Source organism: Phoca vitulina, unplaced genomic scaffold, assembly GCF_004348235.1.
Source record: "Phoca vitulina isolate PV1807 unplaced genomic scaffold, GSC_HSeal_1.0 scaffold13, whole genome shotgun sequence".
Lineage (NCBI taxonomy): Eukaryota > Metazoa > Chordata > Mammalia > Carnivora > Phocidae > Phoca > Phoca vitulina.
The window spans coordinates 11431004-11455527 of NW_022589716.1; the positions used below are offsets into that span (position 1 = coordinate 11431004).

Here is a 24524-nt window from a genome sequence, read left to right on the forward strand (position 1 = left end):
TTAACCAACTGAGCCACCCAGGCGCCCCCTCAATAAATATTTCTAAGTGAAGGAACGAATGATGAATGAATAAAGGAGCATGTAAGTGAACGGCATTTCCATGACGGAGAAGGAGGCCTCCTCTACCAGAATAAGCTCATATGGTATTCATTTAAAGCATGCTAAGGGAAGACTCTGTTAAATACAAAGTTCACTTCAATAATCAATGTTGTGTTTTGAGAATAAACCACTTCCTGTATTGATAGGGAATAAACTGTTTTGCAGCTTTAGCTGCATTTCTCCAAACGAGAAACATTCAAATATGTGTCAAGGTAACCGAGCTGTTTGCTAAGGGTTGGTATAGGCCCCTGACTCGGGTCATGAGATTTAAGTCAGAGAACTTTGGCTCTAAACTGAGCTCTGACACACACCAGCTCCCTGGTCTTGACTAAGTTACCTAAGCTCTCTGAGTTTTCTCATCTGTGTAATGGGAATAGTAAGAATGACTTCATACAGTTATTGGAAAGATTGAATGAGACAATGCTTGGCACAAAGTAAGTGTCCAGTAAAAAGTTCTCCCCCTCCACCTCCCTCCCATTCCTTCCTCTTCCTCATCCCTTCCCTCTCCTGCTAATTAAGCTGAGCATTGGCAATTTCTCCTGCTCACTTCCTCAGCTGACCTCCCCTGGAAGTAAGGTAGAGTATGGGGCAACTTTCTGGAGGCCACCATTCAATCCCACCTGGCAGTAACATTTTTGTATAGCTTTTGAATGTTCAGAGAGAAAGCACATAGAGATTTTGTATCCCTAGATTTTATAAAAGAGTTCAGCACTTACATTTTTGCTCATTTACTTAGTGGCTGTCCCCCTCCTACAGCCACCCTCCCCACCAAGTTGGATCTCACCAGCATTCCAAATCCTCTGGGATTGCTCTGAGCTCCTTTTTCTTCTTGGAAGTCAAGCCTGCTTTTATTTTCCTTTTCAGAGATTTTACTAGGTGAGAAATTGACACTGAAGACAGTTTCCTTAGGGCTTGGGCCTTGAAGGTGACTGACTTTTTAAAAGCTATTAGTGATGTAGAGAAGCCAAGCAAAACCTGCCCTTCTGGAGAGAGCCCACACCTCTCTAAAGCTACCCTTTCTCCTGGCTCCTCCCACCCTGACAATCCAAGGTCAGGCTCATCCATGGCAGCGGCTTGATTTTGCTCATTTTGTACATTATTTATGTAACATGCGGGTTGCGAGGGAGTGTGGATGTAGATGATTCATAGGCACAAGCAGTTGGAAACAGATTGCAGAGGCCCAGCTCCTTCACTTGGGTGTCCCCCACCCCCTGCCCCCCAAGCTGCTTCATGTGCTACTTCCTGCCTGCCCTGCCCTGGCTGCTCAGGCTAAATGCTGTCCTTGGCCCCCCACAGCCCTAAGGAGCAGGGAGCATGCTGGCCCTTTAAGGCCCTAAACCTGCAACAGATTCTGGGGACACACCCACTTCCTCAGATGTAATTCTCATTAAAAAAAAAAACCTACACCATAAAATAGCATAAGGAATTCTGAAAAAGTTATGATGACTACTTCAATGCCTATTTTTTGAAATATCAAGTTCTTTAAAAAAAAGTTTCATTTTCATGTTGCTGCCCCTCCTTTCTTGGCATGCCTGGCCCCGTGCTTTGCTTGCCTCTTGGGCAGCCCCGTGACAGTAGGCATGCTGTTCTCTATGGCTAAAGCGCAAGGGAACCTCTTCTTAACTTTCTAAGAGCTCTGTCCCACCTGGGAGACCTGCCCTCAGGTGACATCCAACACTATCTGGTGCATTGGGAAGCACAGACCGTGGAGTTAGACAGGCTTAGTCAGACGACTCATTAGCTCTGTGTATTAGCCAGCAATTGTGAAAATAATGCCTCGGAACAAAACCAACCCAAACCTCTGTGGCATACAAAGTATTTACCACTCACACTTCAGGGATGGTCGGCCAGGCAGCTCTGCTGATCTTAATAATCTTCTTCACATAACTAGGGGGTATAAGACAGCTGATTTAGGATGGCCTAGGCTGGGATAATGGGATGTCTTGACTCTGTGCCACTTAGCTCCCAGCCTCCAGAAGGCTAGCCTGGGCATGCTCTCATGGCAATGGTAGACCAAGAGTGAAAATGAAAATAGCCCTAGTCATTCATGCACTGTGGAAGCATCACATTTGCTAACATCTCATTGGCCAAAGAAAGTCACGTGGTTGAACCCAGAGTTGGAGTAGATGAAACCCTACAAAGTTATGTGGCTAAGAGCTTGGAAACAGAAAGAGGTGAAGAATTTGGGTCATTTTTGCAATCTACTATACTGTGTGACCTTGGGAAATTTAATTGACCTCTCTAAATGTGACTTTCCCCTTCTTTTGAAATAGAACACTCATGATCCCTAGCCATCAAAGCTGTGTGAGGATCAAAGGAGAGCACTGGGTTGAATGGGTGTGATTCATGGCTGTTTAAGCTCACAAAAGTGCTATGAAACTGGTATTAACCAAGTTTCCAGGCTAAAGAGGGTACATACATACTCCTGTGGCTAGTTTCTCCATTAGCAGATGAGGTACTATATTACTCAGGGTTCTCCTGAGAAACAGTACCAACAGGATATATATATACAGGGAGAGTGAAATTTATTTTAAAGGAACTGTTTCATTTGATTGTAGAGGCTTGGCAGGTCCAAAATCTGCAGGGCAGGTAGGCAGGAGATTTAGGGGACAGTTGCAGTCAAGTCCAAAGGCAGTGTGCCGGCAGAATTCCTTCTTGTTCAGAGGAGGTCAGTCTTAGTTCTGCGAAGGCCTTCAACTGATTGGATGAGGCCCACCCACTCTATGGAGGGCAAGTTGCTTTACTCAAAGTCCACAGATTTACATGTTCATCTCATCCAAAAAACACCCCCACAGAAACATCCAGAACAATGTTAGCAAATACCTGGGTGCCACGGCCCAGCCAAGTTGATACCTAAAATTAACTATCATAGGTATACTCTGGGCCCGGGTCTAACTTAATTATGAGGTCCATGAATATTTAAAGAGTGCCTACTGTGTGCCTGGAACTAGGTGTTACCCATTGGGATAGAGCAGGTAATAAGCTGCCAATCCTGCGTTCAAAGAAATGGCGATCTTGTGAGCAGTAACCAGGCAGGTAAGACAATGAGCCTGCGGAAAGCTGTGGGGAGCTTCGGAGGAGCGTGCTTCCGCTCGGAAAGAGGCTTTTGGCGTGCATCCGCTCACTCAACCCCCTCCGCAAGCCCCGTAGGCGGGCACTGTCGGACCTAGGGCGCAGGCGCAGGAGAGGAAGCTGAGGCGTGGAGGGAGCGGGCGAGCTGTGTGGCGGGTCACTTAGCTAGTGAGTGCGGAGCCCAGACTGAGTTCATCCCTCCCCGGTGCCCCGATGCCCCGATGCCCCGCGGAAGCCTGCGGACACCAGGAGAAGCTGCGGGAGCTCAGCTGCCCTCGGGGAGCCGAGCCCTCCCGCCCCGGCGGGCTTGTTGGGCTTGTTTGCGCCCTCGCTTCCTGAGCCTCTGGGATGTGGGCGGCAGATAGGCCACCAGTATTATCCTGGAGTCTGCGAGTCCATCTTGGGAAACAACACTCTCAGTGTCCTCGTCTTTAAAGGGACAAATGAGCATGTGTCTGTGTGTAGGTAGAGAGAGGGACGATTTGAGCTCTTTCCAGGAAAGCCCCCTCTTCATCCATATTCTGCTCAGGGACATGCTCTGGGTGAGTGTGTGTACAGACATACAGATGTAATATTTTCAGACTTTATCTACTTCCAAACTGCTCACAGCAGGGGTGCAGATGGAGCTGTATGCTACCCGAGGTGGGAGAAGCATGCTCCCCACATGAGGACTGCTCCTATGTATGTTGAAAGCAGGCTCTCTTCTAAGGGGCTTTGCTCCCTAGCCGTCAGCGGGCCCTCCGTGGCTGTGCACACGTTAGCCGTTGGTTTGGTGCATGCCGGCCAGAAGCCTGACCTGACCCACAGATGAAGAACCTGTGGAGGCGAGGGAGAAGGGGGCGCTTTATGTAAGTGGTTTTTAGACAGATGGAAGACTCATTTTAATTGCATAAGGAGCAGTTTTTCGTAAGTAGAGATGTAGGTCCTTTTGCAGACCTGTGCTAGACAAATCTTTGCGCTGGTGGCTTTTCTAAATGCACCTTTATCTCCATGAGAATTGCTCATCGGTGTGTTGAGTTGTATCTGGGCAGTTTGCTGCTCCTGCAGAGGCTCAGCAATTCTCCGCAAGCCCCCTACTTGGTGCAAGTTCACCCCAGTGCTGACGACGTCTTCTAAAGAGTCTTGAGCCAGGGTGTAACCGAAATGGTGGATTTGAGAATGGACTGGTGGATGTTCATAACATGGGCCAGTGGGCTGTTTGAACAAAAACGAGGTTAGAGCAACGGTTTTCAAATTGTGGTCCCGTGGGTGGCCCAGCTTCAGGGAGCCCATCGGGCTCTCTGTCTTTGCCCCATTGGAGTCCACCGTTGACAGAACTTCCAAGTTCTCCCAGAATAGGCACCCTGAGACCGAGAGGACCCTGGATTCCAGCAGCCCCATCTGTAGAGCTCATGCTGGGAGCCAACTTCAGTGCCCTCGGCTCAGGGACCTGAAGGGAGAGGCAAGCTGTCTGGACATGACTTGGGCTGAAGAATTCTGAGTATAAGAAGAAAAACACCAGCTTGGATCATGGGGTTCCTAGGCAGCTGTACTCAAGGTGAAATCATGTATCCCAGCTGTTTATTTTATCAGAGGCAAGTGAGTAAAACCTGATCTTCTTCAGCAGGAAGCCGCTTATGCAAGCGCACCGCTCTGTGGGATGAGATTTTCCCAAGAAAGGACAAAGAGGTTTGAGGTAGCTTAGAGGGAGACCCTTTGCCCAAGGCCGTTGCATGCTGGCGGGGGGAAGGAAGTTCACCTCAGGTGTGGGTTTTTGTAGGCACTGTGCCATTTTGTTGATCTTTGTATAGCTGGTGCGCTTCATTGAGAGGCACACAATAGATGTTTGATAGATGGATGAATGACTCTATTGAGACCAGACGGAATGGAGGCGGCCTCAACCAAAATAATCCTTCCCAACTATAAACCAGCGCTCAAAACCAAGTTCCTGTGCAGGTTACTGGGGTCGGCTGTCTCGGGGAGCAAGGAAGAGAGCAGAGCTTCCCGGCCATTGCCACTGGCCTCTTCACACTGCTGGTCCGAGATCTGACGAAGTCCAGATGTCCTTCTCTGGCCTGTCCATCTGCACCAGGATATTTCTTCCTTGGAACTTTCGCCTTCCCCGTAAGTAGCACATGGTTTTTTTCCTCTCTGCGTCTTTGCGCGTTTTGTCACCTCTGCCCAGAATGCCTCCCCCAACCTAGTGGCCCCTCACCTGGCCTCCCTCACACATCTCACGCTTCTGTACAGGCCGGCTGGGGTGGATGGGGGCCCTCAGGCTTTGGAGCCAGGCTGCTTGGACTTCTGTGCTGGGGTTACTACTTAGTACTTGCGACCTTGGCGGGTTGTCCAAGTCACCCAATCATTCTGGACCTCCATTTTTTTGTCTGGAAAACAGGAATTATGGTAATAGTACCCAAGGCAGAGGATTGTTTTAAGATTGAATTAGTGAGTACACAGAACAGAGCCTGGAACATGGCTCCTAGTTCCTATCAGCCACCATTTCCCTTGTCTTCTGTACCCCTGTTTGAGTTGTTTTCTCCTCTACCTCCACTATTTTGTTCTCCCCTCTTTCCAGCTGAGCACTTGGGCTGGCCCCCTTCCTTATTTGACAACTCCCAGGGGCCCTCCAACACCCACGCGACGACACTCAAAATCTCCTTAGCAGAATTCAAGGCTTTCCATTTTCCAGGCCAACCAGTTTTGCCGATCTACTTCCCCTACATTTCCTGCCCCGTTCCTGATGTTTCTGCCTAAACGCACTCAATCTTTGTTCCCAGGCAGGCTCTGCTCTCTCTCACCTCCTTGCTCTGGCTGGCCCTGTTCTTGTCCCACGTCTGCCTGCTCAGACCTCCGCACTTGGGGGACGGGGGGCGGGGAAGCAGTAGCCAGCATTTCACAGCTGACCTTCCTTGATCTGCAGGCTTCAGATACTTTTAGTTTGGTTTTGGAGGTCAGATTCTGCACTCACATTAGAAAGGCAGTGCATCCTGCGCTCATATTCAGAGATACATTCGTGCATTGTAGCAAACCGAAACCCATCACCTTTCAAGCTTATAAAAGGTTAATGCTCCCTCATCACCCAAAGTACCCTGATTTGCTTGCCTCCTTGTGACATTGGTTTTATTACCCCAAATTTGGTTACTTCCAGGGCCAGCAACGGTCATCTTAAGGGATTTTAATTTAGAAAATAGGAAGGAGGCAACTTATGTGATAGAGTCACTGCATCTTATTGTCCCTGAATACGTATGGCTTTTAAAATCACCATTTAATGATTGGTTTGTCACAGAAAATGCTTATCATAGAATGTTAGCTGAAAAAAACCCAGAATGCAAAATCGCATTTACAATATGATCATAACTGTATGAATCACGTGGATCAGGACTGGAAGAGGCTATGGGCAAATGACAGTAGTTTGATTTGTTGGGAAAATGGGATCGGAGATGACTTTTTTCCTTTTACCATCACTGTGTTAATGTTTCTACTATTACGCAAAATAAAAATATCAACTAATGTTGATAGCTACCATTTGTTGTTATATTAATAATTCAATAATAAGTGTATGTTTGATCTGAGCCACTGAGTTCTGCATTTTACCATTTAATGCTCCTGTGAGGTGGGGATGTGTATCTCTGGCGCGTGGGCAAGAGGTAAAGGGGTCTCCCAGGTGGCACAGGGCACTGAGGACACAGACAAGCAAGCCTTCCACACCATGGCTTCTCTCACTTTAAACCTTCTAATTCAAATAAAACCAAACAACTTGCCACGAATCAATTTTAGAACAGTTACAGAAGGAAGAAAATTACAAAGAAAAAAAAACCCACTTTAAAATAAAAAGTAATCTGTAATGTCAACACCGAGAAATCCGTGTGTATGTCTTGGACATACATTCTAGGGCATTTCCTCTTGTGGCTGCCATAGTGATCTTCCCGCATATCTCTCCCTGGGAGCTGTTAGTGTGTTTCTCTCATTTGGGAAGTGCAGAAAGAGGAGAAATACTTGTTCTAGAGGCTAGAGCCTAGAACAGTCATGAAAATACTGTTGGATGGCAGAATTTCCTCTCCTAAAGTCTAAGATAAGAATTACTGAGGAACTGGAGCTTTGGATGGAATGAGTCAACTCTACAGGATAGAATGAGGCAGGGTGAAAGTGACATTGTGCCCATGTGGCTGTTCTAACTCTCATACTTCCAAGGGGAGCAGATATATTCCAGGAACTCGTGCAAATCTTTTTTAACTAAAAATTGATCTTTAAACAATGTAGGCATATCAGGATGAAGAATGGAGACCATGTCATTCCAAAAACTCCATAAAATTGTAAGCAATTAAGAAGCGCTCAAAGACTCATGGATTTCCTATACTGTTAGTGCCATCAGGAGATAATCCAGACTTTCCTAATATCTTCATTTGATTAAAATAATATCTTCTGTACTGTTTAGGCTTATGTAAAAATAATTTCTTTATTGGTCTAGCAATGATTGCCATCTTCATTGGGCATTTAGTTCTGTCATTCTGACAAGTTTATGAAGGGTTTGTGTGTTGGCAGTGCAACTGAGCTGTTAGAGACTTATCTTTTTATTCACTCATTTATTCATTTACTTATTCATCTAGTAAATACTCGTCAAAAAACAACCACATAAAAATCCTTCCTTGTGCATATATTATAAAATTATAGTCAAGGGCATTTCCTATTGTGTCTATTAATGTTCTATGCATGAAATCCACATGAAAAGTTTCTTTAAGAATTAAGTTCCAGTAAAACACTTGAGCTCTCCTTTTTTTTTTTTTTTAAAGATTTTATCTATTCACTTGACAGAGAGAGAGAGAGAGAGAGAGAGAGAGAGAGAACAAGCAGGAGGAGTAGCAGACAGAAGGAGAGGGAGAAGGAGGCTCCCCACGGAGCAGGGAGCCCGACGTGGGGCTCAATCCCAGGACCCTGGGATCATGACCTGAGCTGAAGGCAGTGGCTTAACCAACTGAGCCACCCAGGTGCCCCAAAACACTTGAGCTCTCCTGAGTTATACCAAGCTTTCTCCTTTCTGATAATAGCCATTTATTGCTACGTTTCCCATTTTGCCCTGGCTGTCAGGAAGTTGAGAGATATGCATGATGCTCAGTCACAAGCATTGTATTAACCTCATGGTTGGTATATTTATCCCTTTCTCTTTTCCTGGCCCTGATTTTCTGCTTTATTAACCTTAGTATATATCTATTCCCTTGACAGCCCACCTCAGTTCTTTTTGGAAAAAGTTGGGGAGTGGGGCATAGTTCAAGACAGTGCTAGACATCCTCATCAAGTGCCTCCATGTTGGAACTAGGGGGAAGTGATGGTTGCAGAAGATTGTGAATGAAATAAATGCCACTGACCTGTACACATTAAAATGGTTGATTTTATGTTAGGTGAATTTTACCGCAATAAAAAAATTGAAAAAGAAATCGTATCAGTGACTTTGATGATGATAATGCTGATGGTGATGACTAGGCGCGAATCGAAGTCAGAGTGTTTTCCATGATGGCCAGTGGGAACCACGGGAAAGTCATCCAAGGAATCTGCCTCATTGCTTTAGAAGAGCAATAATTAACATGGGTGTGTGTACAAGGCATTCACATAGCTGGCTTTGAGAATGAGAACTCTCTTTCCCATTTTCATCCCTTCTCCAGCCATCTTAAAAAAAATAACAGAACAGCTTTGTTATTTTAAAATTACATAAAAAGAAATGTTCGTTGTGGGGAAATCACTGATAATAATAATAATAAGATACCCATAAAAGTCACCTATATTTTTAATAGCCAGAAAGAACCACTGTTAACATTTTGTGTGTACCTTCTAGACTTCTGTATTGATTCCTTGATGCATGTGTTTGATCATCCATCTATCTACCTTTTCTAAAATGTGGTCCCTAGAACACCAGCGTCATGATTAATTAAGTCTAGAAGATGGATCACCAAAGTACCTCCTCTTGGAGGCTCGTGATGGACATTAGCATGCTCTAAGATTTGAGAAATTTAGTAGCAAAGAACTTCATTCACTATGATTAATCTAGAGTTTTTCCAGTGTGCTTGGAAATGGAATCCTTCTTTTCTGTAACTCAAGGCATGAATGTGATGTTTCACCGAAGCCAAGGGAGCTAAGGAATACTTGATCATAAGTCCTAGTTCATATTTAGTCTATTTGGTCATACTAGAGAGACTGCCTGAATTGATTCTATGGAGTAACTTTCTCTCCATATCAGTTCCATACTCTTAAAACATAATTCTTAATGACTGCATAGAATTCTGTTGTATGGGTGTCCCATGGCTTGCAGAATCAATACCTCATTGCTGAGATTTGGATTTTTCCCATTTTGGCACTCATAATGAATATTATTATTGCTGACTAAGGCCCACCTCTAAAACATCCCTTCCTTTGAAGTTTGGTTTTCCTGGGGAGTAGTATCTGCAGGTTCTCCATGAGCGCTTTTGTTTATTTATTTGTTTTTACCTCTACTTTAAAGGAAAACTTTGGAAAGAGAGAAAGGTATAAAACAGTAGGAGTAGAAGGGTGGGAAGAGGGGATGGTTTGCTGCTGAATTGGATTTTTAAAACTTTTTAGAAAATATATATATATATATTTTTAAATTTTATTTTATTATGTTAGTCACCATACATTACATCATTAGTTTTTGATGTAGTGTTCCATGATTCATTGTTTGCGAATAACATCCAGTGCTCCATTCAATACGTGCCCTCCTTAATACCCATAACTGGGCTAACCCATCACCGGGCTAACCCATCACCCCACCCCCTCCCCTCTAAAACCCTCAGTTTGTTTCTCAGAGTCCGTAGTCTCTCATGGTTCATCTCCCCCCTCTGATTTCCACCCCCTTCATTTTTCCCTTCCTACTATCTTCTTCTTTTTTTTTTTTTTTAACATAGACTGTATTATTTATTTCAGAGGTACAGGTCTGTGATTCATCAGTCTTACACAATTCACAGTGCTCACCATAGAAAAAATATATATTTTTTATCTTGTGTGTCTATGGCCAGAATTCTGGCCTAGCTCTTGCCCACTCCAGGAAGGGCCTAATGTTCTGGGACAGCTGAGCTAGATTTTCTAGTTTAGATTTGTAGGTCTAGAGCCTCAAGCAAAGGTTAGGAACTCATGGAATGTGGGAGAAATTTGTGAGTTGTGTGGTATGAACCTTTCCATAAGCACACACCCCGTTTTTAAAGGGCGGCATCAGCCCCACTGGTATATAGAGGGATTGATGGTATAGAAGATGATTTTTCAGTGGTGTTTTGTGGGCATGGGTCAGGTGATGAGAAAGTAATTCCTTTTTTTTTTTAGGATCTTTTTATTTATTTATTTATTTATTTATTTATTTATTTATTTGAGAGAGAGTGTGAGAGAGAGCATGAGCAGGGGGTGGAGGGGCAGAGGGAGATGGAGGAGCAGACTCCCCGCTGAGCAGGGAGCCTGACGCAGGGCTTGATCCCAGGACCCTGGGATCATGACCTGAGCTGAAGGCAGATGCTTAACTGACTGAGCTACCCAGGTACCCCAGTAATTTCCTTTTCAATTCTTGTTCAGTCCTCCTGACATTTTTTAAGGAGCCAGTCTCAGTTTGGTGCTGGGATAGTCTCAATGCCTACCATTTCCCAATTTCCCTTTGTGATCAGGAGAGAGCAGACCTTAGGGTCGGAGTCTGGCAGGCTAAAATTTAGTGCCAGCACTTTGTTTTGACTGTATTCATGTTTAAAGTTTTCTGGTTTGGCAAGAGATCCCAATAAGATTTCTTTCAAAATAAATGGAAAAAGGAAGTAGATATCAAGAAAAATTATTAGTAAATAAGAATATTTTAAAAATCATGATGTGATAATACAAGTAACTGAAATTTGGGAGGAAAGTGAGCAACCCAAGTCTCATGGTCACTAACAGGGTGAGCTTTTTATTTTATTTTTTTAGAGAGAGAGAGTGTGTGCAAGTTGGGGGGGGGCAGAGGGAGAGGGAGAGAATCTTAAGCAGGCTCCATTACCAGCGTGGAGCCCAACGATGTGGGGCTTGATCTCACAACTCTGAGATCATGACCTGAGCTGAAATCAAGAGTTGGACACTTAGCCAACTGAGCCACCCAGGTGCCCCACAGTGTGAGCTCTTTATAACTGTATCTTTGTATGATTATCACTCATGAATCCATTTTGGGTCATCAGTCTGGTTTTCTTTCTTCTTTCTCACCTACTTTCAATTGCCTGGGGGAGGCCAGGAAAACTTTGCACAGTAGGGACATTTAGTTGGGTGAGTGAGCATTTGCCACGTAATATAGAGTGGGCACACAGACCCCTTGAGGTGGCTGACTTCCGCTGCAGGGCATGTTCAGCCTTTCCTTCATCACAAAGGAAATTGCTTATAATGGGAAGAGGTAGCACTTGGAGCCATGAAATATAGAAGAATTCATTGAAAAACAGTTTGAAACTATCTGGGAATTGGAGAAATATTTCTCCCTCCCCCTCTGGTAGCTGGCACAGCAAATAGCCCTAACAGAGATCTACAAGTAACAGTAATAAAAACTAAAGCCTGTGCACAAGACTAAGGGAAGATGTCAGTTTTAAGAAGGGAGAGAGAAAGGACTAGGAGTGGAATAGAGCAAAGAAATGTAGGTTTAAGCCCAGGAGGCACAGGTGGGATTTTTATATTAAGCAAGTGAAAGACTACAGGAGGGAAAGCAGGCGGACTTTGTTTTTTTTTAATGACAGAATCAATAGAATCTAATCAAGTTTTGAATGCAATCAGAGTAAGATGAGAAATACCAAGTAGGTTTCTGGAGGCAGTAACCAGAGCATAATGGTGTCCAGAAGGGATTACCAGAGTGATATTCCACATTTCTCTCCAAGCCCTGCTGGGGAGACTGAAATTAAGGAAGGGTGACATAAATTCAGGTTCATGTCCCCAGAATTTTGATGCCCTGTTTTATGTTGGATTTTTCTTCCCTGTAGAGCTCCCCTGGGACCAGGTTTTCAGTAGCAAAGTAAAGAAAGTTGTCCTTTGAAGAAGGTAGTGGTGACTGTCACAGGTCACTTTGTGGGGTGCACAGACTCAGATTATGGACCCTCAGCTGGGAGGTAAGAAGAACTGGGGGCTCCAAGCTCCATCATGATCCCCACACACACTCTGCCCGAGTTACCCCATAAGCTACATTAGCTTCAAGCTCCCCACTAACAGTCATGCCAGAGCAGACTACTTGAAACAAGACTAATGATCATCATGTGCTGCTCTTAAGCACTCAGGTGCCCCTCTGAAGCACCCACCATAGAGGAATTCTGAAACCACCACTGGAAGGTGATTATGATTTGAATTTGTTGATTCTATGAGGAATAGGAGAAAAAATGCAAAACTGCTACGGACACTGGCTCTAACATATAGGATCCAGCTCATGATGATTCGGTGCCAGGTCCTGGGAGACAGGGCTGGGGTAGGAGCCAATCTCATCCCAGGAAGTCCTCTCAGAGTCTATGTGGGCGACGGACACATAGTCAATAATGTAATGCAATCAAATCAGACTGTGATCGGGGACCTTGGCCCAGGGCTGTCCAAGTCAGAGGAGGCTGTAACCAACTGTGGTTGGGGCAGGGGGCAGGGAAGGGAAGGGAGGATAATGAGTAGGCATGATGTCCTCAGTGATTTAGCCCCAACAGTGGTCTCAGGCCACACTACTGCATGAGGGAGGTGTTACTACTTCAGGCACATAGCAGTTGCTCAAGAAACATTTGTGAACATTTGGATGAATGAAGAAACAATGTCTCCAGTGAAGAAACTGGGCCTCAGAGAAGAAATAACTTATCTAAGATCACACAGCTCATCAAGACCAAAGATGGAATTCAGACCTAAGAGCCTCATTCTCTTTCTGTCACACACAGCATTTGTGGGGGGCTGGTGTGGAAAGAGCTAGAAAACCCAGACAGCCATGAGGAGAACTCAATAGGAACCAACAAAGATTGGGATTTGCAGAAGACAGAGTGTCAACCCTTACTCATAGAAGTCTGCTTCCTTCTCTTACAGGCAGGTTCATGTGAGCCAGTAAGCATGCTGCTCATGCATATTAATATTTGTCTCTAAAAGAACAAAAACAAAAAACTATGGTACTCTGTCTTCACTCTCCATGGACAGCTCTGGTGCCATAAATCTGAATTAGCCCTTTAAAAATATGCCCCTTTCAGCCACCTTGTTTGGATATCCGATTTAGAAACAACTAATGAAGTCCATTTGCCATATGGGTAAGTGAACTTTTTTTAAGTAGGTGTTTTGCATCCCTGCAGCTCCGGGAGCTGTTGTCATGGTAACATTTTCCCCTCCACTCGCAGAATGCATGGTCCATGGAGCCAATGGTAATGTAGGTCACGAATGAAAAGGGGTTCGGTGGCTTTGCCTTAGTTTGGCAGAGCTGGGGATTGTTCACGCTCGCAGCTCCGGAGGGGCTCACGTTCCTCAGAATGTTCTGTAGTAGGACTGAGTCAGAAGAGATGCAGGGATGCAGGGATGGAAGGTGGTGGTGGAAATAGGAGGCGCTGAAGTGGTGAAGGGAGGCTAGCAGGAACTGCGCCCCTGCATGGAGATTCAGAACGTCCAAGAGCCCAGGATGACTTGGGGACAGGTCATAGCTGAGGGGGGGCCATGTGGGGCTCTGGGGGCTCACTGTCCTAGCTGCTTAGTGGGAATTGGTGCCCTCTGCCATCCAGAATCCTTCCTGAGTTGGTGCAAGAAGGCCCACATCAATTAGCAACATAGAAGTTGTGGCTGCAGGAGACGTCAGCTTTGTATACAGCTTGGAAGTGTGTTCCAGGAACTTAGGTTGAGTCATCTATTCATGTAGCAAACATTTACCAGGCCCCTTTCCTGCACCAGGCACTGTACTGGACAGTGCCCGCTTCTTGGGTGAGCAGCCCATGCACTTAAACAAGGAGGACCCATGCTCTTAGTTTAATCACGCTTAGTGTAATGCTCTGCTGTTGCTGTCTTGAAATTCATCATCATTTCTGAACTAGGGCCCACTGAAAGTGAGCATTGTGGAAGACCAGTGCAGGCTTTCGAGAAAGGAGGGCAAGTTTTCTCCTCAAGGTTATAAAGATTAGGAGGATATCTCCCTGTCAAGGCAAGTGCTTTGGGTGCAAACCTTTCTCTCTTTTTCTTTTTGAGAGTTTTCTCTTTTAACTTTTTAGTTTGACATAATTTCAGTCTTACAGAAACGTTGAAAGAAGAGTACAAAGTATTCCTATTACATCCTTCATCCAGATGTTACATTTATTATGTTCATCTTATCTATATATCCATCCATCCATCCACTCATTGTCAAAAGGAAATTCAGAGAGCTTTACTAGATATGAATATTTTGATTGAGAAACGAAGTGTTCATGAACATGGAGATATCAAACCCAAAAGTGGTATGAAGCGTGGAAGTATAACTTACCTAGTGAAAATAAGGAAGTTGCTTAAACTTTAGAATGATTGGCTATTTCAATGGAGTTTTCCAGATGGAGGGGATTTGGTTAAAGTGATTATCTTATATCATTTTAGGGAGATGTCTTAAGTTTTGTTATGATTATCGGGGCATTGACAACAGATGACCTAAGTTAAGTTTTGCTTACATAAATGAAATAAACTAGAATAAGCATTGCCTATGTGGCTTACCTGCTTTTGTCTGCAAGGGGGTTGGCAAGCCTGGTCTCCATTTTATTTTAACACTATTCAGCCAGCCAGCCATTCACTCATCCATTTGTCCAATCTATATGTCCATTTACTGTTTGATCTTAAGTTGTAGACATGATAAAATGCCCTTTTGCTGCTAAATACTAAAGCTTCTATTTCCTGAGAACAAGATCATTATCTTATATAAGCATAGTATAGTTATCAAAATCAGGAAATTAACATTTACACAATATTATTGTCTATGTACATATCTTATCCAGATTTCACCCGTTGTCCCAATAATGTTCTTTATAACAAAAGGAAATCATGTATCACGTGTTGTATTCACTTGTCTCTTCAGTCTCCTATGATCTGGAATATTTCCTAGTCTTTCTTTGTTTTCCCTGACATTGCTGTTTGGAAGGAGTGCAGGTCAGTTATTATTTTTATTTTTATTTATTTTATTTTTATTTTTTTATTTTATTTATTTATTTTTTTAAAGATTTTATTTATTTATTCATGAGAGACGGAGAGAGAGACAGAGGCAGAGGGAGAAGCAGGCTCCTCGCGGAGCAGGGAGCCCGATGTGGGACTCGATCCCAGGACCCTGGGATCATGACCTGAGCCAAAGGCAGACGCTTAACCGACTGAGCCACCCAGGCGTCCCGGTCAGTTATTATTTTTAAAAATCAGGTGTATCAAGGTGTCATTTTTATACATTAAAATTCATCCTTTTTATATGTACACTTCTCAGGCCAGTTATCTTATAGAACGGCCCTTACATTGGATCTGTCTGATGTTTCCCCATGATTGGATTCAGACTACGATTCTTTAGCAAAAATACCACAGAAAGGATGTTGCATTTTTCTCAGTGCGTCACATCAAGAAGCCCATGGTATTGGTTTGCCCACTACTACTGATGCGATTGGAGACTGTGTAAATATTCTGCCTACTCCTCAAACTTTCACCCACCAGTGTTTTCATTCAATGATGGTTTTTGCCTGAAAGTAATTAGTATGGTAGTTGCCAAAAGGCAATTGTCCTAATTCCGTTGTTCCTTTTACATTTGTTTATTGTCTTTCTACTGTAAGGTAGACAATGTCTCCCCCAGCCAAGTGATAAATTAATTGAGTGTGGGCTTGTTCATTTTTGTTTTATGCAATAGGTTCAACTCTTCTCTTATCATTACTTGTTGTGATGTTCATATTGTCTCAGATTTGGCCCCTTCAAGCTGGGCCATATTTTGACCCATCCCCTATCATTCTTTGATTCTTCCTTACTTCTGGCACAAGATGTTCCAAGTTCATATTGTACTTTCTGTGCCCCAGCCTTGGACTCAACCGCTTCTCCAGGGAAGGGTGCGACTCTCTGAAGGTGCACATGTTGCCCAAATCATTTCAGTCTTGAGATTCCTTCCAAATTCATGTGGTATAAAGAGAAAGGGGAGACTCAGTGTACAATTTTATTCAGGATACTTGTCTGGCTCTATTCCCTCCTTGATTGGATTTGAAGCAACTTACCAAAAAATTCATACAAAAAAATTTGTGAAGAATTTTCAAAGGGGAAAAAATGGTAGAAAGAGGAGGAAAACAGATATGCCAGCAACAAAAGTTGCTGGGCTTGCCCAGAATAACTTGGTGTTGAACATTCTGGCAGCCAAGTTAAAGAAGGGACTGCATGGGGAGAAGACGTCCTGCGCTCACAGGGCACCTTCAGGGACTCTGACCTGTTGGCAAAGGCAGGCGTGGCAGCAAGGGGAGGGGTTGGCACTGGGAATAAAGAGCCTTTTGGGATGACGTTCCAACCAGGCAGATGTGGACTAAGCCACGGAGAGGACGCAGCAGGGCCAGGATTTATTTATTTTTTCTTCTTGAAAGAACTTTGGGGTATATTCTAGCTCTTGGACCAGAACTCAGTGAGACCCCACAGCTAGGAGAGAATGGGTATTTAAGGGCCGCACAATAACTCCTTCACTCATTCACTGTCTCACTCTGATGTTCTAGCAAATATTTATTAGGAGATGTGCAGCTATCAAGCCCAGGGGAAATAGAGTCAACTAAGGTCTAGACCCTGCCTACCAGGTCCACTAGGCAGGGAGGCTTGACCATGAATGATGGCATACCAGATTAAACACTAGCCATCCTCTGAGGGGGGCTGTAGGGATTGAGAGGCAGGCAACTGCAAGGCATCTCTTATAGCTGGAGGAATATTCCAGGAAGAAGCTGCTATGTTGTTAAAACATGGAACTTCAGATGTGCAAAAGCACCTTTAAGGGAGGTGGCCCCATTTGTTGCTTGAATCTATTCTGCCATTGAACCTTATGCGTGAATTGCCATGTGATAGAGGCAGGGGTCTAGTAAAAATATGCAAATGAAGGGACTTATCCATGTGTGAATAGGCATTCTATAGTTCCTTCACTTATTAATTCATTTACTCAATGACTATTGACTGAGGCCCTATTATGTTGTTGGCACTGTGATAGATGCTGGTGAGCAAAACTGCACTCAATATCTGCTCTCCTAGTGCTTGAGATCTAATGGGAAAGGCGGAAATTAATTAGATTAATCAAAATATATGTGTATTATTACAAATTGCTCCAAGTGCTTGGATTAGGTGGGGTCAAAGGAGAATTTCAGCTTTATCTGTAATGTCTTAATTTTACTACATAAACTTTCAAACATATACAAAAACAGGATACTGTAGTAAACCCCCAAGTACCTGTCACCCATACATTCCCTCCTCTAGGATTATTTGTAAGCACATCCCAGACATTGTATTCCATTCATAAATATTTCAATAAGTATCTCTGACAGATAGAGACCCTTTGAGAAAAACATGACTATAAGGCCATGATCACACCTAAGAGTATGACTAATAATTCCTTAGAATGATCAGATACCCAACCAGTGTTCACATTTCCTTGTCTTGTAATTACAATTTACTCAGATCTGGACCCAAATAAGGTTCAAACATTGCAATTGGTTAAGAGTCTCTTAATGTGTCTCTTAATGTGCATTGTTGCCAGTATGTCTCTGGGATAGATTGCTTGAAGTGACTTTCTTGGGTCAAAGAATAAGGGCGTGTGTAATTTTGCTAGCTGTTATAAAATCCCCCTCTACAGAGCTGTAGCAGTTTGCGTTTCCACTGGCCATTGAGGAGAGTGTCCATTTCCCCAGAGCCTCACCAACAGACTCTATTATCAAACTTTTGGAGTTTTGTCAATCTGATAGATGAGAAGTGGTATCTCATTGTAATTTTCATTTCTTTAAATTAAGTTTCAAAAGAAAATGGGCTCAGGGTGGATTCTGAGCCTGCAGAGGAAAGAAGCAATTTGCATAGAAATAATAATATTGCCAACTACCATCCAGCACATATGTTATTTTATTTTACTTAATCCTCAATCCTCCAAGGATGAAAAGTCACAGTGCCCTTTACAGGGGAGGAAGCTGAGGCCCAGAAAGGGTGCGTACCCTTGTCTAGGGTCCCAGGGCAAGGAAGTGGAGGCCAGATGTGAGCCTCGGTAGTGTGTTCGGGCCGGGCTTCTGAGCCGCTCTGCTAACCTGATGTGCCTCGCCTGCAGGACAGCACCATCCCAAGGTGTGAGCATCCCCCGAGGTCCGGTCCTTCTTTCTTACTTGCAGCCACCTTACAGAGCCCCTGGCAACAGCAGTCATCTGTCCCAGCAGCTTTAAGGGCAGGGAGAGGGACATCACAGGCAATTCCTGGATGGTAGCGGCCAGGTCCATGGCAGCCTGGACAAGCCAGTGGTCAGCGGGGCTCCAGCCCAGGAGGATGAGGCTTGGGTGGCAGGAAATGGGGAGCCATCCCTGCAACGGTTCCAGGGTGCACTTTGGAACCCCCAGTATTATGATATTAGAACACGTGATTCTCCTCCCCTCCATTTTTTTTTTTTTGAAGAAGACATGAAAATAAGACAAGAATGGATTTTAGAAAAGAGGAACCTACTCAGAAATGCAAACCTACCAAATCCAGACTTCTAAGCGAGCACCCTTCTGCCCAACACCTTTTGTTTCCTGAAATACTGCTTCGCATGCTTCACTCTCCACATACACTACCTGGTTTTAGTGTTGCAGAATTCCTCCAGCGGGCGAGCGGGGAGGCTCGTTTGGCCGTGCTGTAGAGGGAGCCTGAGTCACAGGTCCTCTCCGGGGCTCCGATGGGCAGAAGCAGACAAGATGCAGCCCCTCTAGGGAGTGCCGGCCAGGGTCCTCCACAGCATGGATTTTGGTCAGAGTTGGGCTGTTAGAGAAAAAAAAGCTCCTTGCCTGCTTCCTTTAGCACCTGGAGGGAGCCACAGGGATTTCTGCAACTTCATCATCTGTCTTCACACCTTGGCACCAGGCTGGGTTTGGGGGATACAGTGGGGATCGGTGCACAGGCCAGCCCTCCTCAAGGGGCTCGTGGGGGGGGGGGCATATGATGAGGTGACTAAAGTGAAAGACAGTCACTGCCCCAGCTCCCTCCTATTAACACACATGCGTGCACACACACATGTACCAGCCCGCACAGCACAGACAGGCTAGATGCCTCAGGAGAGGGGGATTTGAGCTCTGGAGCTGTTGCTTCCAGGCTCTGTGGTTTGGGGCAAGTCCCTTACCTGCCTAAGTCCCAGTCTCCTCCTCTGGAAGACAGGCCTTCTGCCCTGGGGTGCTATGAGAGGAAACGAAATGAGTAGAGGAGGGCTAGAGGGCATGGTTAGGACGGGGCCTGGCGCACAGTAGGTGCTCAGGAAGTGCAAGCGGAGTCCCACCCAGGGAGTCTCCTGACTGCTAGAGGTGAAGGGCTCTTGGAGGTCCAGTACTCATCCTTCTCTTTATCATTGGGAGGTGAGCACGGGGAGAAGACTTGCCTTGCCTTGCTCTGAGGCTCTAGAAGCCAGCCTTCTGACCCTTCTCCAGGCCTGCATTGCCACACTCACCAGGCCAGACCTGGCCCCTCAACACACGTGGGCTTTTGTGCACGTGTGCTCACGACACACTCCCATCTCTTTTCTCCGGGTGCCAAGCCCCCACCCCAACACACAGACCTTTTAGCAGCCGAACAGAGGACTGCTCTGCACCTTTGTCTTTTGAATATGTTTTGAGTCATTTGCTTGTCTTTGACTCAACTAGAAACCAGGTGGGTTTCTGGTGTTTTGTCCACCTCCTACTTCCTATCTATCAATCACGAATGCCTGCAAAAATTCATTTCAGGGTTGTAAAGAGAGAGGGAGTTTAGTGGAGAACCTCAACCTGTCCATACTCCCCCCAACCCCACCAAATACTCAACAACAGTGACCCTCCCTCCCTCAAGTGGACAAACCAGGCTCTTCCCTCTCCAAGGGTTCTGGAAGAAAGAGCGGGAGAATTACTCTGGGCTCTGGCAGGACTTCAGATTCTTTAGTTTTTTTCCCAGTCAAAGCTCAATAATTCTTGAGATCCAAATTTAGAAGCCTGTATGGAGAGCCCTGAGAAATCCGTAGTAAAACAGCCGGGCTTTCTAACTTTTTTTCCCCTAAGCAATCTAATAAAGTTTTGCACAATCATCTCCCATGCTTTTAATAGTTTTAATGAGCTGTTTAAAAGCCTCCTCACCTTGTGCTTAGCCAAGCTTACACGTGTTTGGGTGTAAGGAGAAAAGGAAGGGACGAAGAAAGGGGTATGAGGAGGACACAGGAGGGGGGGTTCTGGCCCACTAGCTGGGGTGCAGGAAGGGGACCAACTTGCAGGTTAGTGTCCTTCCAGGACAGCTCAGGGATGCTCAGGGAGCACTGCTTTACCCTTGCAATCAGATCTAAATAACTCAAGCACCTGAGGGCCAGTCACCACTTCTACCTGCAAGTGGGACCCCTGAGTACTCCCCAATCTTAGAAATCTGCAGGAAGGTGAAGGAGATATCAGAGTTCGAGGGCAGTGAGGAAGACAGAGGGAGAGGAGAGAGAAGAGCCTTTCGTGTTCAGTGAATGCATGTGTTTGATGAAGGGGCTGAAGATGAGGAAGGAGCAGGAAGAGAAAGAAGGCCCAGCTCAGGGAGAGTAATGCTCCCAGCACAGCCCAGGCCCATGGGCTCCCAGCACAGCCCAGGCCCATGATGCTAACAGTCACCATCATCACTGTGTGACGCTAGACAATGCTGTCCACTGTGGTCCCTGTGGACCGGGCCTGAGGCTACGTGTGTTACAGGTCTTCGCTCCCTCAAAGCTCACACTGCTGGTGAGGTAGGGTTTATTGCTCCCGTGACATGGTTGGGGAGAACGTAGGTCATGGAGGAGAAAGCATTGGTCCAAAGTCCTCCAGTTAGTAAGGCTGATTTGCATCCAGACAGCCTGGCTCCAAACCCAAGATCATTATATCCATGACTCTTATTTTGTATAGCACCTGAGGACAATATGAAAATTTCTGAAAAATCCAGATACCAATGTAAAGAAGAAAATAAAAATTCCCATAAGCCAACTTCATAGAGCCACTTGAGAATTTTGGTGCAGGACGCAGGAACCTCAGACTGTCCACCAAAAGCCATTCTTTCTTTTTCTGTAGCAATGGAATGATAGCCAGGCCTCAGCCGCTCAGCTGGACGGCCTTGCCCAGCCTCTCTGGTGGTTAGGTGATGCAGCTGTCACCTGTGGAACATGAGTGGAGGCGATGTGGACCGTCCACGGGCCTGGGGTGACAGTGGGGGTGAGTCCTCTGTTCTCATTCCCCTTCCTGCTGGCTGGAACCTGCATGCATGGCCGCCCAGCTTCCGCCATGTTTGTGATGGTAGTGCCGGGGAGGGGGGGCGCTCGGGGGGCCCACAGTGCACGGGGAGGTGCCCGCCTCCTGCACGCCCACCTTCACCCTGACACTGTTATGTGAGAGAGAAATACAGTTCTTTGTTTTTCGGGTCATTGCATCATGGCATCCCTTTACAGCAGCTTTCCCTGATGATGATGGTATGTTTCTTTCTAATTTTCTTCCTTTGGAATATGCACAGTCATTTTTCACACGCCAGCCCCCTTAGGTATTTGTTCTTTTGCTCATATTTTATGATCCTCTTTAAGGACCAGTGAGTCCAGATGCACCATCGAATTCCAGTACAACATTAATTAAAAATGACAATCAAGCTACAAACCACCCATTGTACACTTCTCTGATTTGAGAAGTCCTTCAAACCTCAGGCGCTCAGCGGGCAGAATGCAGTTCCCACAGGATCATCAGATACGTCTGAGGTCCTTAAGTTTCTAGAGTAGTGCAGCCATCTCTCCACTATGTGTGAGCCTGGCACCCTGTCCTTGTGTCTGGGCCATGATGGGCAAGGCCCGGGCACCCCAGTTTCCACACGTTGAGTCTTCCTTCAGTGATATGTCCTACTTAGGTCCCGGTATTTCTGTTTATAGGTGAGGGCACTGAGGCTCAGAGAGAATCTGGTTTTCTGGCCCTACATCTGGTCCAGAATCCATGCCTGGCCAAGGATGGAGTGTGGGGACCAGGCCGTGTACTTAGCAGCTTTGATCCCCAAACTAGAACCTTGAAAAAGTGTTTAAAAAATTCTTTTTCCTTACATTTTCAAAAGTGATTTGTATTCTGTGTACACACTATCTCAACACAGAGGTCGAATTAAACCTTTTTAAGTCAAAAAAAGACAACCCAGTTTTTAAAAAATGTGCAAGGATTTGAAAGACATTTCTTCATGGACACATTTTTTAAATAAAATTAAAAATCACATTATCCTCTTTACACAGTTTGAAAATTGATTGCCCCCACCCCCACCCCCCACTTAACGTGTCACGGACATCTTGACGCGTCTGTCACCCTCACCTCCTGAGGGAGAGCTCACCTTGCTGGTGCTTATTTACTCCTTCAGCACTTACTTAGTGAGCACCTGCTATAATGACAGTGGGCAGGACAGATCAGAAGCAGGGGTGTGTCCTGGGTTCACAGGGGACGGGAGAGGACGAGGAAAGGCCAGTCCTGGCCTGGGGGAAAGCTTGGAATCTGGCTGAGGAACTCCAAGGGGAGGGATTTCATGACCTGCTCTAGGAAGCAGGTGGCCCGGGGGATTCAGGAGGCTGCAGAGGCGCAGGGACCCTTTGTGATCTAACTTGTACCGCTCTGATTGCAGCTGCTGGCTCTCGGTCTTCCTCTGCCAAGGCCTGTATTGCGGGCGACCGTACCTACCTCTGAATCTGGGAGGAACCCGCGTGGGGTGGTTTCATTCTTGGGCTTTGTGCATAATGTAAATGTAATTAATCATGTCTATGGTAGTTTATAATTTAGGTTTTTTTTTCATTTTTAGCAGTCTAATTAAATTCATTTGAGCTTTATAAGTAGTTATTTTAGAATTTTTCTTTGTACCCCCGCTGTTGGAGTGCTGAAAACTCAAAATAAATATGTCTCAAGGTGGCTACTGCTGTTTTCAAAATGAATCTTAAAGGCTATTCAAGTGAAAAGTATTTTTGTGTTACTACAACTTAAATTAGCCACAGAAAAAACCTGGAGAACTGCTTCTTGTTTCCTTCTCCTTAAAAACTTTCCAGTGCTTTTAAGAATTAGGACGGGAACCAATCGAGCCCCCCATCGGGCTCCCTGCTCAGCAGGAAGCCTGCTTCTCCCTCTCCCATTCCCCCTGCTCGTGTTCCCTCTCTCGCTGTGTCTCTCTCTGTCAAATAAATAAATAAATAAATAAAATATTAAAAAAAAAAAAAAAAGAATTAGGACGGGAACTGCTATGAGCTGAGGGGAGCCCTTTGGCGAGGTCCTTACCCAGCACGGGTGGGGACACGGAGGTGATTCCTCTGCGAGGCCGCCTGGGCTTTCCGCTTCTGACTTAGAAACGAAACCACACGTGCTCTTCTCTGTCTCTCAGACAAGAGCCCATTTCTAGAAACATTGTGCAGCGCTCATTTTAATGAAATAAACTAGTAATTAAGTTAGAGATATGTGGTGCTTATATCTTTTATGAATGTCCTACTCACTGAGTTGACAAATTCTCTCTTAAAGTCATAGAAAAATTATTTAAAATAGGGATTTAAAAAACTCTATTAATAATTAAGGAATGCAAAGGAAGGCAGCAACAAGATCCCATTTTTCTTTCTCCCACCAAACTCTCAAAAATTCATATCAATGATTAATACTCTGGAATCGGCAGTGGTACTGGCAGAAGTTTACACAGGTGGTCTTTGTGGGAATAATTTAAACAGTAACAAGATCTGTATTTTTGGATAAAGGTTTTTTTTTGTTTTTGTTTTTTTTTGCATAACCTTTGAACCGGAAACCCCACCCCTCAGGCTGCATCCTAAGAAAGTACAGAGTTTCTGAGGGGTGATGGAGGGAGGTGGGTGGGGGATGGGCTAGGTGGGGGATGGGCATTAAGGAGGGTACTTGATATGATGTGGGTGTTGTATGTCGGTGATGAATCACTGAATTCTACTCCTGAAACCAATAGTGCATTGTATGTGAACTATTTATAGAACTTAAATAAAAATTAGAAAAGAAAAAGAAGAAAGTACAGAGTTTAGGCAAATATGTAGATAAGAGGATTCTCAGTCATCCAGTTATTATTATGTACTTGCTAAAAGTTTTTAAAAAGAAAGGTTTTTTGTTTTTTGTTTTTGAGATTCTTCTTTTCTATGTTAGCTTGTGTGTAACAATTCACACCAGTTCCCCCAGAGGAGCCACGTTGGAAATGACGGGTGAGCCCCTTTGAGAAGAACCACACAGATTCTGGCGCTGGGACCC

The 24524-nt window shown here is 45.0% G+C and overlaps 1 protein-coding gene across 1 annotated transcript in view; it reads left to right on the plus strand.

Annotated features, from left to right (window-relative positions):
- The first annotated feature begins 3541 nt into the window (after positions 1–3541).
- The window catches only part of CACNA2D3 (calcium voltage-gated channel auxiliary subunit alpha2delta 3), a 960286-nt gene continuing 939303 nt past the window's right edge, over positions 3542–24524 (plus strand). Inside the window, exon 1 of the mRNA XM_032411506.1 lies at positions 3542–5274. The gene's annotated coding sequence lies outside the window, so the exon portion shown is untranslated. The remainder of the gene's footprint in view (positions 5275–24524) is intronic.